Source organism: Podarcis raffonei, chromosome 2, assembly GCF_027172205.1.
Source record: "Podarcis raffonei isolate rPodRaf1 chromosome 2, rPodRaf1.pri, whole genome shotgun sequence".
NCBI classification, from domain to species: Eukaryota; Metazoa; Chordata; class Lepidosauria; order Squamata; family Lacertidae; genus Podarcis; species Podarcis raffonei.
Genome location: NC_070603.1, coordinates 5194541 through 5206568, shown reverse-complemented (window position 1 = coordinate 5206568; position 12028 = coordinate 5194541). Strand labels below are relative to the sequence as shown.

The 12028-nt window shown below is 45.1% G+C and overlaps 2 long non-coding RNA genes across 2 annotated transcripts; one reads left to right on the top strand and one right to left on the bottom strand.

The window, feature by feature from the left end:
• Positions 1 to 1069: 1069 nt before the first annotated feature.
• LOC128404938 (uncharacterized) lies at positions 1070 to 4219 on the top strand. Its single transcript, XR_008328200.1, has 3 exons — positions 1070 to 1658; positions 2549 to 2628; positions 3916 to 4219. It is a non-coding gene; the product is annotated as an uncharacterized LOC128404938 (long non-coding RNA).
• Positions 3867 to 7649, bottom strand: LOC128404943 (uncharacterized). Its single transcript, XR_008328202.1, has 2 exons — positions 7431 to 7649; positions 3867 to 4187 (listed from the first exon to the last, which is right to left on the bottom strand). It is a non-coding gene; the product is annotated as an uncharacterized LOC128404943 (long non-coding RNA).
• Between the last annotated feature and the right edge of the window lie 4379 nt (positions 7650 to 12028).

The window sequence follows — 12028 nt, the reverse complement described above, 5'->3', positions numbered from 1 at the left end:
AGCGTGCGCACGAGGCCTGCCCCCTGCCCAGATTTTGACTGCCAAGGGGCCTCCACTAGGTTTAATCCAGCACTGCCCTGTAAACAGCCCAGTATATGCAATAATATTGTGCATTTCAAATGTTCATGTACACAGCACTAGCAAAGGTGCAAGCTCCTTCTGGTGGGTACATATGTATTGGAAGGTATATGCTTGAGGGTTTCCTATGGGCATCTAGCTGGCCACTGTGAGAACAGGATTCTGTGAGATGGGATTCAGCAGGGCTCTTCTCAGCGGCATAGCTAGCCGCTCTGGTGCCGGGTGTGCCCGTGCGTCCTGCAGTCGAGGCTGGGGCAAGCTGCCCATGCATGGAGCCCCTCTGCTGCCTCCACCTCAGCTGTAGGGTGGCTGAGGGAGAGGCGGTGGGCAAACTAGGGTTACCAGATGTCCCCGTTTCCTGGGGACAGTCCCCGGATTTGTCCCTGGACAAATTGTCCCTGGACAACTTCTATCCCCAGAATGTCCCCAGATTTCATCTAATGTCCCCGGGAAACGCAGCAGTGGCAGTCTCAGCAGCCCAGAGCAGTTGGCTCTGGCTGGCTTCAGGAGCTGCTCAGAAGTCCCCATATGATGGTGGTGCAGGGGCTCTAAGATGCAGCTTCTGGGCTGCCTCCACCTTCCCTGACCCCAGCAACTAAGCTGTGAAAGGAGGCTTCATGCTGCCTATGGGAGCAGCCTCCCAACTCCTGCTTGCATGCACAAGGCTTCTGTGTTTATCCAAAAAGCATAAATCTAGAGGGTGGTAGAGACGGATGAGCAGGTGCTGCTTGAAACTTCTGGTCGGAGGCCCTCTCTCAACAGCAAAGTCTGAATGGCCCTTCCAGTGGCAGTGAAGCAACCCAGCAATGTTTCCTTCTTCATTTTGATAAGAATGCCTCAATGGGAAACATGTCAGGAGGATGCGTTGGTGACAATCTCTGTGAGCTGCCCCACTTCATGTCATTACATCGTTCATGAACTTCCTACCTTTGCTGCGGCAGCCCATAGCTATTCATCCCAAATCACCGGATGACAAGGCTACACTTCCCTTGGATTTAAGGATGGACAGGTCAGCTTATTTCTGTTTTGGACCATCACACAAGGGCCAGGGCAAGTCAAAAGGCCCTCTCTGCTTGCACACATATAACAATGAATACTGGACTGAACAACTGGATTGACGATTGTGATGAGTATTTGTATACTGCCCTTCATCTGAAGATCACAGGCAGTTCACAACAAAAGAATACAAAATGAGAACACAAAATACATAATGAAACAAAAACAAAGCAATGACGCCCTCCCACAAACACACACTATCAAATAAGGAAAGAGGGGAGAAATAGCGCCTTTTTAAAACTGTTTCTATTAGTCAGTGCCAAGCATTAAAAAACTTACTGCCAACTCCCACTTCTGGCATTGCCAGCTTCTAGCATCATAGATTAGTGTGGGTGGTTGAGAACAAGACAGGCCCAGAATGTTGGCACCAGTTCTGGTACAACAGTCATTGAAGTAGGTGACACGTCGCTCAGTCCAGCCAATAGAACAAGTGCCACGCAGCTCAGGAAATGCCCAGGGGCCAGGCGATGCAGCAAGCCACGTAGCAATGGCGGTGTCAGGGAGCGGGAAAGAGTATTGGAGAGGTTGTCAAGATTACAAACAATCCACACACTATGGAGGCAAAATTAGAGAGTAGCAAAAGAAGAGAAGACCTGTTCTATATACTGTAGTTCTATAATAAGCAATTTCTTGTTCAAGTCCTCTGACCTGCTCATCATTTAAGCAGAGAATATTATATGCTCCACTAGTAAGTGCTGCTGATTGAGGCCCTGATCCTGCATCCACACTGGAGGAAACCAGGAAACCACAGGGGACAGCCCCCCCACTTTAATGCAGTCATACCTCGTGTTGCAAACGTGATCCGTGTGGGAGGCACGTTCGCAACCCGCAGCGCCGTGTCTATGCACATGAGTGATGCAATTTGGCGCTTCTGCGCATGCGCATGATGTCATTTTTGTGTTTCTGCACATGCACGAGCGCCAAAACCCGGAAGTAACCCATTCTGGTACTTCTGGGTTCAGCGCGGTCTGCAACCCAAAAACGCACAACCCGCAGCGTTCGCAACCCGAGGTATGACTGTACAGTACTGGAAACATACTACAAATGCTCAAAACAATAATAATTATTCATGTACAGTAAAATGTAAGCATTGTGTATTTGCGTAATGTTGGCATTTTGAAAAAAACAACAACTTTCCTTTGTGGGCCTCATATTTTAACGTGTCTCATTATTATTATGATTTAGGGATGATTTTAATGTTTGTTGTCTTACTGTGTTTTAATCTGTTGGAAGCTGCCCGGAGTGGCTGGGGAAACCAGACGGGTGGCAGATAAATAAATGAGGATGAGGATGAGGATGATGCAATTGATCATACCCATCAGGAAATGTTTTCCATAACTCCATACAACAAACATACAAAATATGATAGGAAATGAACCCTCTTCATATAGCGGATGCTCTGGTTCTCTTTAAGTCTGTTGTGCTCAGTGATGCGGTGTTGCCTGGATGTCCGAATGATGTGATGCTCCCAAAATAATGCCCAGCACTGCAACTGTGAGTTCCCCTGTTCTTATTTATCACAAGGCTAATGATCATTATTTATTTCATTTATGAATTTCTTCCCATCAAACACCCTTTTGGTGTAACATGATCGTTTTTATTCTTATTGTAATCACGGAGCAACCAGGTTTAAGAGACGAGCAAGAAAGAATAGAGAAGTGTGTGAAGGAAAGTGACAGAAGCATTCAAGGTTTAGACATATGAGCAGGAAAAACGCCTAGCTAGCTTGTGTGTGGAAACACTTGTCTTTGTGGCTAGGGTGACTGTTAGACCATACCACTGAATGCCTTGCACTCATATGACTATAAAAACTGTGTGTAAACAAAGATCTGGGTTCCAGCCTCTGATGGCTTTTCTGATCACTCGCTGTAGCCTTTTCTGCTCAGGCAGGAAACAAATCTTTGCTTTTAGAGTATTCTCAGGGGTGACTTGTTGTTGCTAGTGAGTAAGGGACTCGGTTGTGCGAATGGACTTTAAGTGGTTCCCCCCCACATAGTAGCACATAGGTAAAGGTAAAGGGACCCCTGACCATTAGGTCCAGTCGTGACTGACTCTGGGGTTGCGGCGCTCATCTCGCTTTATTGGCCGAGGGAGCCGGCGTACAGCTTCCGGGTCATGTGGCCAGCAGGACTAAGCCGCTTCTGGCGAACCAGAGCAGCGCACGGAAATGCCGTTTACCTTCCCACCGGAGTGGCACCTATTTATCTACTTGCACTTTGATGTGCTTTCGAACTGCTAGGTTGGCAGGAGCTGGGACCCAGCAACGGGAGCTCACCCCATCGCAGGGATTCAAACCGCCGACCTTCTGATCAGCAAGTCCTAAGCTCTGTGGTTTAACCCACAGTGCCACCCGCGTCCCACATGGTAGCACATAGCAATGTCCATTCCACTGACCAGTCCTTCCTCTCTTGCCACCCCCAAACCAGGTGAATGCATCATATTCCACCTTTGGCTGATGTGCCTCACTTGCTTCAATTCCTGCAGGATGGGATAGACAGCCCTTACAACAAGGGTATGAAATAAACTCTGATTCACAGGAATATCATGTAGGGTGGAATTGCATGTTAAACTAAAGCTTTGTGGACTACTTTTAATCATTTCAACTGCCCTTGATCATTGTTGTCTTTTTTCCTGTGGAGGAGGACGGGAAATCCTAATTTTCACAAGCAAGATTCATTTTAGTTGCACTATATCCATACGCTTCAGGAAGAACAAACAAAACAAAACCCAGGTTTATTTTGCTTCCTTACCAGGAATCAATCTCTGCTTTTATTATTACAGAGGGGTATGTGCATCTTTTCAAACAGCAAATCTTCTGGGACGCCTTGTCAGTCTTGTCATTAAGAGACATTCTTCTCCAGTAACCGCGTTGCCCACTGTCATATTCAACTGGAGCAGGGTGCTGGCCTCTCTATTGGCTTCTAAAGATACTAGGAACCAGGGGGGCTCAATCCGGCGGCGCTCATAGACCTTTGAAGCTAAGATACCACACAGATGCGATGTAGGCATGTACTGGAAGTAACCAAAAGCTCTTCGCTTCTGTTTCTCAGAACCTAAAAAGAATACACAAAACCTGACAACTCTGTATTCTTCTGAATTATTATTACTATTACTATTATTTAAATTTCTATACCTCCTTTCCTCCAAGGATCACACAGAAATATATAACACAGTAGCAAGCAAAACCAACAAATCCTCCCCCTACACAAAGTTGGCCATTAACACCTCTAGCAGCTTGAAAAAAATTCACGGTTCAGGGGTACAGAGCCATGAGGCACAACTTACGATATATGAATAAACAAGACCACAGGGTAGCACCATAGGCATGATTGGGTGGAAACTGGGAGCTTCCCCTCTCTGTTTCACAGAACCTAAAAAGAATATACAAAACCCGACAACTCTGTCTTGTTCCAAATGTTCATACACTGCCCTTCTTCTGGTTGTCCTCTTGGGAGCAGCTGCATTCTCCTCCTCCTCCTGGCCGAAGCTGGTCCACTCTAATAATGGACTTAGTTACATCCAGTTCATTGTTCAGCTTTGCTATGAACCTTAAGTCCATATTTTCAAAGTTGCTATTTGGCAAAATCATCAGAGAAGCCCATCAGCAGACTCTGAACCTACAGTGCTTTAATAGTTCGTTCTTCTGAAATATTATGCAGAAATCCTTAATCAGATTTGGGGAAATCCTATTTGAAAGTAAACCCCATTGAGTTAATTGGATGTGTCCTCCAGGTAAGTGTATAAAGGATTGTAGTGTGTTACCTTTTGTATTATTATTATTATTATTCACTAAATTTCTATACTGCCCTTCATCCAAGGATCACAGGGCAGTTTGCAATACAACAAACAAAAACAATACTGCCCCCACCCCAACGTACAGCTTCAAAAGCAAAAGATAGTTTAATTAGCCAAAGGTGTGGGAGAAGAGGAATGTTTTTGTCTGACGCCTAAAGATATGTAATGAAGGCACCAGGCGGGCCTTCCTGGGGAGAGCAGTCTACAAACAGGGAACCACAGAAAAGGCCCATTATTGTGTTGCCACCCTCTGGACCTCTTGCAGAGGAGGCACATGAAGAAGTCCACAGATGCTGATCTCAGCGTCCGAATTGGTTCACATGGGGAGAGACAGTCCTTGAGGTATTGTGGTACCAAGCTTTTTAAGACTTTATGGGGCAAAACCAGCACTTTCAATTGGGCTCAGAAACTGAGTGCCAGCCAATGCAGTTTGGCCGGGATCAGTGTAATACGTTCAAACCGTCTTGCCCTGGTAAGCAACATAACCCCATCAAGAGCAGGCTACTTCACATCCATCTGGTCTAGGGAACTGCCCACTAACAGTGCCTCAGTCTCATCTAGATTGAGCTTATGTGTGTTGGCTCTCATCCAGTCCAATACCAAGTGAAGACAATGGTCCAGCACATCCACTGCCCCACCTGCAGATGTAAAGGAGAAGCGGAGCTGAGTGTCACCAGCATATTGCTGACAATGTACTCCAAATCTGAGGATGACCCCACTCAGTGGTTTCATGTAGATGTTAAACAGCCTGGGGGATAAAACCGGATCCTGAGGAACCCCACATTGAAGGCTCTATGGGGCCAAAGAGCACTTGCTAAACATCACCCTCTTGAAATTATCATCCATGTAGGACCAGAACCATCCCAAAGCACCCTAACCTGGACAGCCTCTCCAGCAGTGGCGTGCAGTCCATGAACTAGTGGGACTAGCCTAGTCCCCTTAAAGGTTCCCGGCAGGACTTTTCAGTGTACCTGCTTAGCCAGTTTCTCCAGGCTCCGTGTATGTGTATATGTGTGCATGTGCATGTGCATGTGCATGTGCCTCTCTCTCTCATTCATTACCTCTGCAAAGGCTGCAAAACAGCAGGACCCTGCAAAGCAATACACACAATGAGCAGGAAGTAGCTGCTTGAAGCAGAACTGCAGCCCCTTCTCCTTCAATTTTTAAGGAAGAGCAGTTGGAAAGCCTAAAGTACCTATGAGTTGGGGGTGGAAGGCAAGATCCATGCAACCTTAATATCTCACTTCCTCCCTCCTCTCCTTCAGCCACTGTGTGTGTGTGTTTGTGTGTGTGTGTGTGTGTGTGTGTGTGTTGAAAGCATGGGATTTTAATAAAGTAAACCCCAGCCCCAATCTGCCAGAACCTGAAGGATCAGCAGCAACATGTAACAACCAATAACAACAGGGTCAGAGGAAGGGAGATGATGAAGAAAGGGAGTGTATGTTAAAAATGGTATTTTAACCATTTTCCGCCTGGGGTTCTTTTTCAAAAAACAAAGCAAAGCCAAACTTTTCTGGCAAATTGACAGGCTGGGGATGGACTTCCTTGGGAGGCTGTGGAAGGCTTTTAGGCATCTGATTCCTGCCTTGCAGGCAGTTAGACTGGATAACCCTTGAGGTCCCCAACTCCACATACAACCCTATCTGTTCCCCTATGAAAAATTTCACTGTACGCCACTGCTCTCCAGAAGGATACCATGGTTGAAAGCCACTGAGACGTTCAGGAGAATTAACAAGGACACATTTCCCCTGTCTCTCTCCTGACAGAGGTCATCATACAGTTTCTGTGCCAAAACCAAACCTAAACCCTGATAGAAATGGATCTAGAAAATCAGTTTCCTCCAAGAGCACCTTTGTAGTAATTCACTGAAGTTTCAGAAGGAATCCCTTGATTTTCCTACCTGCTAAGAGTTAATGGGTTGCTTTGTCTTTGGCCCTCAGGCTGTATTATTATTAATATTATTATTTATTGGGTCTATATAGTGCCCTATACTATATAGGTCTGTAGCATGGGGTTGGTAGAAGACATAGCCTGGTTTCTTGGTTATTGACTGAAGATTCTCTCTTGGTTTCCTCCAAAAAAACTGATCTCAAGTAGGGATGAGGGGTGGGAAGGAATTTGATGCAGTTCATCTTTGAAAATAAAGGTTTGAAGAAACTCTCCAACTACACATTTATTTTGCAAGGTATTGCCTTTTTACAGTTTTTAAAACAAAAGCCACTAAGCTTTTCAGATTTCTGAGTCTGCAACCTGTTTGCCAAAAGCCTTCTGGTTCAATCTCTCTCTTTTCTCTTCATCCTCCTCCTCCTCCTCCTCCTCCTCCTCCTCCTCCTTCTTCTTCTTCTTCCTCAAGAGCTCACAAAAGGTAAGCAAATTACTATAAATTGTTGAACTGAAGCCCCATCTAAAGCACAAGATTGAAAATGGCTATTGTACTAAAGCCAGGAGACGTTACTCTTGACTGAGGAGCCAAAGAGAAGATGCTCACAAACAGAACTTACCTGCACCCACCAATACAAAGACGGAGCCTGCAAGCAGGAGAGGGAGCCACAAATTCATCTTCAGAGAGCTAGAAACAGGGATCAGGCAGAGGCTTCCAGGTGGACAGAGAGGCTCAAGGACCGCTGGGAAGAACTGGTGAGTCGAGTGCTTCTGTTGGCCTATAAAGACATTGAGGACCAATCAGAACTTATGGGATATATGTCATGAACCAGTTCATTAATCAGAAATAATCCTGCTCACAAAAAAAGCAAAAAGCAAACAGAAGCTTTCAAATGATGCTTTCATTGGCTAAGGGCCTAAGTATACTTTTTGCCAAAAATGTGCTTCTTTGCATTGAGGGCTCGGTCGAAGTTTCTTTTTCTTCAATACCACAACTGAAGATTAGAGAATATATTGTAAAATATGCTCAGAGGGGAATATTTTCATTTCAAATTACCATTTCCTTTAAAAAAAATTGTTTCACTCACATTGCTTTCTGTTCTTTGAATAGCCGTCAATCCATTTCCATTCATTGTTAAGAGAATCATAGGGTTGATATCAGAATAAGCAACAGCCTTTAAATAAAGACCCACTGCACTGAGAGAAAATCAGGCAACAAATAGCCCTTGTACCTAGGAACAGAAAGAGAAGTGGCCTTCCTGAATTGTCTGTTCTAGTTTCTCTTTTGCATTATTCCCATACTGCTGTCAAATACAGAAATGCTTGTTGATATTAAGTAAAAACCCCATTTAAAATTTACAACTGTGTTTGTCTTCAGTGTAGTGAGACTAAACCTACTCTGCCACCCAGGGCTGTCTTTAGCAGATGTGGCACCGGGGTGCAAATATCCGCCCAGCTCCTCCAAATTACCACGGATAGTGTTGAGGTGGCCATAGCTGCGCACTGCCAGTCATCCGGGGGGGGGGGCGCAACTCTTCCCCATGCCACTGCAGGACAGCGATCCCTGCAGAGGCTTGGGAGTGAAGTTGCGCCCCTCCCAAGCCTCCTTGGGAGGAGATCAATCCCCGCAGTGGCTTAGGATGGAAGCTGCACACCCGCTAGCCTTATGGTTGGCGGGGTGCAGCTGGCGGGCGTGCAGGGAAAGGGGAGGCCACCGGCAAAGCTGAGCAACTCCCCCACTTTCTGGGGCACCCCGAGAGACCAGCGCCTTGGCGCAATGCACCACTAAGCCCTATGGGAAAGACGGTTCTACTGCAACCCTTGGAAGTGGCCTCAAAACCCATCTAATTCAACCCTCTGGCAATGCAGAAAATACACTTCTGCGACATCCCAGTTGCTGACCATCTAGTGACAAGAAGCAAGGTATAATGGTGGCCGCACTGTGCTTGTCCAGTGGAAAGCTGAAGCCCTTGACTTAGCATTCTTGATCAATGGCAGAAAAAGGATGCCTTTATTGAGCTGCGTTTCTCCTGCAAGTGATGCCCACTGCAGGCTTGGATGGTCACTACAGCAAAGTCCCTCGGGTGAAAGACCCAAGAGATCATTTCTGAAACCTTTGCTCACACCAGCAAGGAGGCATACCCAGCAAAAATGGTTCAGTTTCTTTTTGGTGACCATAATTCTTTCATAACACACACTGGCTGCAAAAATAAAGGAATAAATTAGGAGAAAGGAATTAGATGAAATTGCTATAAATTGTTGTGGTGATTCAGAGTTTTAATATGAAAACACGCTAAATCAAAGCTTGTTTGTGTCTCTGATATCTTCTCTCTTTCATCATGGACGTATGTTCTGTATTATTTTATTAATACTATTGCTACAAGTTTGTCATGGCCTTTAAGTAGAACAATCAATTTATGAACTGAATTGAACAAATTACGTCTATTGTTTCTATCTTAATTCCCAGTGCACTGTAATAACTTATAAAGTTGATGAATGAATGCTTGAATGGATGCTGGCTTTGCCTAAACAATTGAGAGAAGGCAATGGGATGAGGAGTGTGGATGGCTATCTCAAATAAACAGGACTTTGAGAAACAATAAGAGTTTTCAGGATTGGATTAGAGGCGAGAGCAACATTCTTTGGATTTTACAAATTAACAAGGTACAGTTTACCGAAATCGCACCATCAGGGAATGGATCTTCTGGAAAGGACAATATCTTGATATGGCAGACGATCCCCATAATTATTATGCCAACTTCTTTGTCACATGGCAGAGCAAGTAAAAAAGGGGAAACAGAACTGAATGATATGAGGCAAGAAATGTATTCAGCAGACTTGCAACTTACATGCATTTAACGTATGCATTCAGCTTTATGCGCTTGGTGAAATTGAAATAAATGAATAAATGAAGGAGTAAAAAGACTTTGGAAATCCTACCCGCCATTGCACCCAAAATGTTATAACTATACGTGATTTTGGCTTTATGCATAATCCCTGGAACAAAAGCCCCATGTGAGTTGGGGGTCTACTGTAAAAAAACTAACTTTGCGGACAGAGTCAGGGGAAAATGCATACAGATTTTGGGGACAGAGCAGACTACAGTAGGGATTAGGGATGTCAAGTGGTGTTTAATTTGGCCCTGCCTCAAACTCAGGGGCTGCTTGACCTTGCCTGATTTATTTTAGGTGCAAGAACACAGCTACATTTGCTCCTCAGTTCACCAATTCTCGGGCATTGCAGAAACATTACTTGGTGCAGCTGAAAAGCACAACCCTCTCATAGGTAAATTCCATAATAGCATAGCCTCCAACATTTCTCTGAAGGAAATAGGGACATCCTATTCTACATCAGGATGCTTCTCCTCCATTAGTTAGCTGAACACATAGACGTCATATGCACATCTACACCCAATTAAAGTGGACTGGTGACCTTTTCCTTCAATGTTATAGTAAGGGCTTTGTACGCCAGTGCCACCCTTTCCTTCATTTGGTGCAGGTATTTTATTTTCAAGATAAACAGGACTCTCTTGTGGGAGCCAGGGTGGGAGCCAGAAAGCCCTGGCCGAGGTTTGTAGTGCCACCTGGTGTCTTGCTGACCCAGTGACCAGCATGTCTGTGCCTTACAATGTATTAGGATTGTATTGACCTTAAAAGGAGTTGTGTTTCCTCTGGGCAGTGTTGACCCTATATGGTGTGGGTGGGTTTAAGCTTGGCCAGATGAGGTAACATGAGACACTGGCAAGCAGCCATGCGGCTGGAGAGAACAAAGGGTAATAAAAACGGACTGGAGAGGAGAAGATGTCTGAAAGAGCTGCTCCATCAGTCCAAGGAAATAAGCTAGCTCTCTGCGTCTTTATTTTATGCTGAAAAGCGCCATTTGTAACGGCTGGCCCGACAAGTGGTGCCCCGTGTGAGGCAGAATAAAAGATACGACTGAGGTTTTTAAAAGAGAGCTAAAGAAGCAAGATTGAAGCAAACAGTCTGGGCAAGACTGTGAGAAGATTTTTGATCCAAGCAGTGGATATTCATCGACTTACCTCGCCTGGAAAAGGCTGCAAGCGCTATTCATCTACGGATCCAAGGTTAGTCGATCCCTTAAATATTGATTTTAGAAAAATGGGCAGCTCTTTGACTACTCCCCAACAGAAATTTTTAAAAGACTTAAAATTTCTCCTCTCCTGCAACAAATTGGAAGTTCCTGAGGGAGATTTGATACAGCTCATTCTGTGCATTGATGAACATTGCCCCTGGTTTCCTGCAGAAGGAACTTTGGAATTAAAACATTGGGATGAAATTGGGACACATTTTCATGGGCTTCCCAGCATTGGTGTTCGGAATTTAAATGCATGGTGCAAGGTTCGATATGCTATGGGTTCTTTATCACCAAAAAATATCTCCATAGCTGCATTGCCAACACAGGCTTCAGCTTCTTTAATTCAGCCTGCTATCCTGCCATGTGTTCCAGCCCTTGCTTTGCCTGCAGCCCCAGATCCCAAACCTCCAGACTGCAGTTCCTCACCAGAAGACCCAAATCTGCAAAAATACCGTGGTCTGGCTGGAAATGATCCTGCTCTTTCAGCAGCAGCAAAAGCAGCTACCCCTTTGCAACGTGCAGTATTTGCCTGTTCCTTAACTCAGGATACTAAGGCATTCCCTGGTGTTCCAGCAGGAATTCAAGCCCAGCTTTTGGTTCCAGATGAATTCAAGCCTTTGGCACGTACAGTTTTACCCCCATCAGCTGCTGTATTGTTTGCTCACGAATGGGAAATTGCCTGTGGTGCTTATGCTCCTGCTTTACTGAAACAAGCAATGAGAAAAATCAGGCTGATTACAGCAGTGAGTAGCCAAATTGAAAATCCTGAAGCCAAACAAATAATTATCAAACAATTGGCCTTTGAAAATGCCACTGAGGATTGTAAGGTTGCGTCGCGCCCGATAATACACCTTCCTGCCACTACGATGCTACGCATTTGTCAGTCTGTTGGTACAGCCACCCACAAGGCTCAATTGCTGGCAGCAGCGCAAGATAAAAACCAGCCTGTAGCCATGAATACAACATTTCCAGCATGGCAAACCAAGATCACTGATACCTCAGTGTGGGTAGAACAGTGGCCTCCACCAAAAGAAAAAACCGCAGCAATGGCACCATCTCGTTTCTGAACAGCTTATTTCTGAACAATTAACTTTTGGCTACATTGAAACATCTTTATCCCACT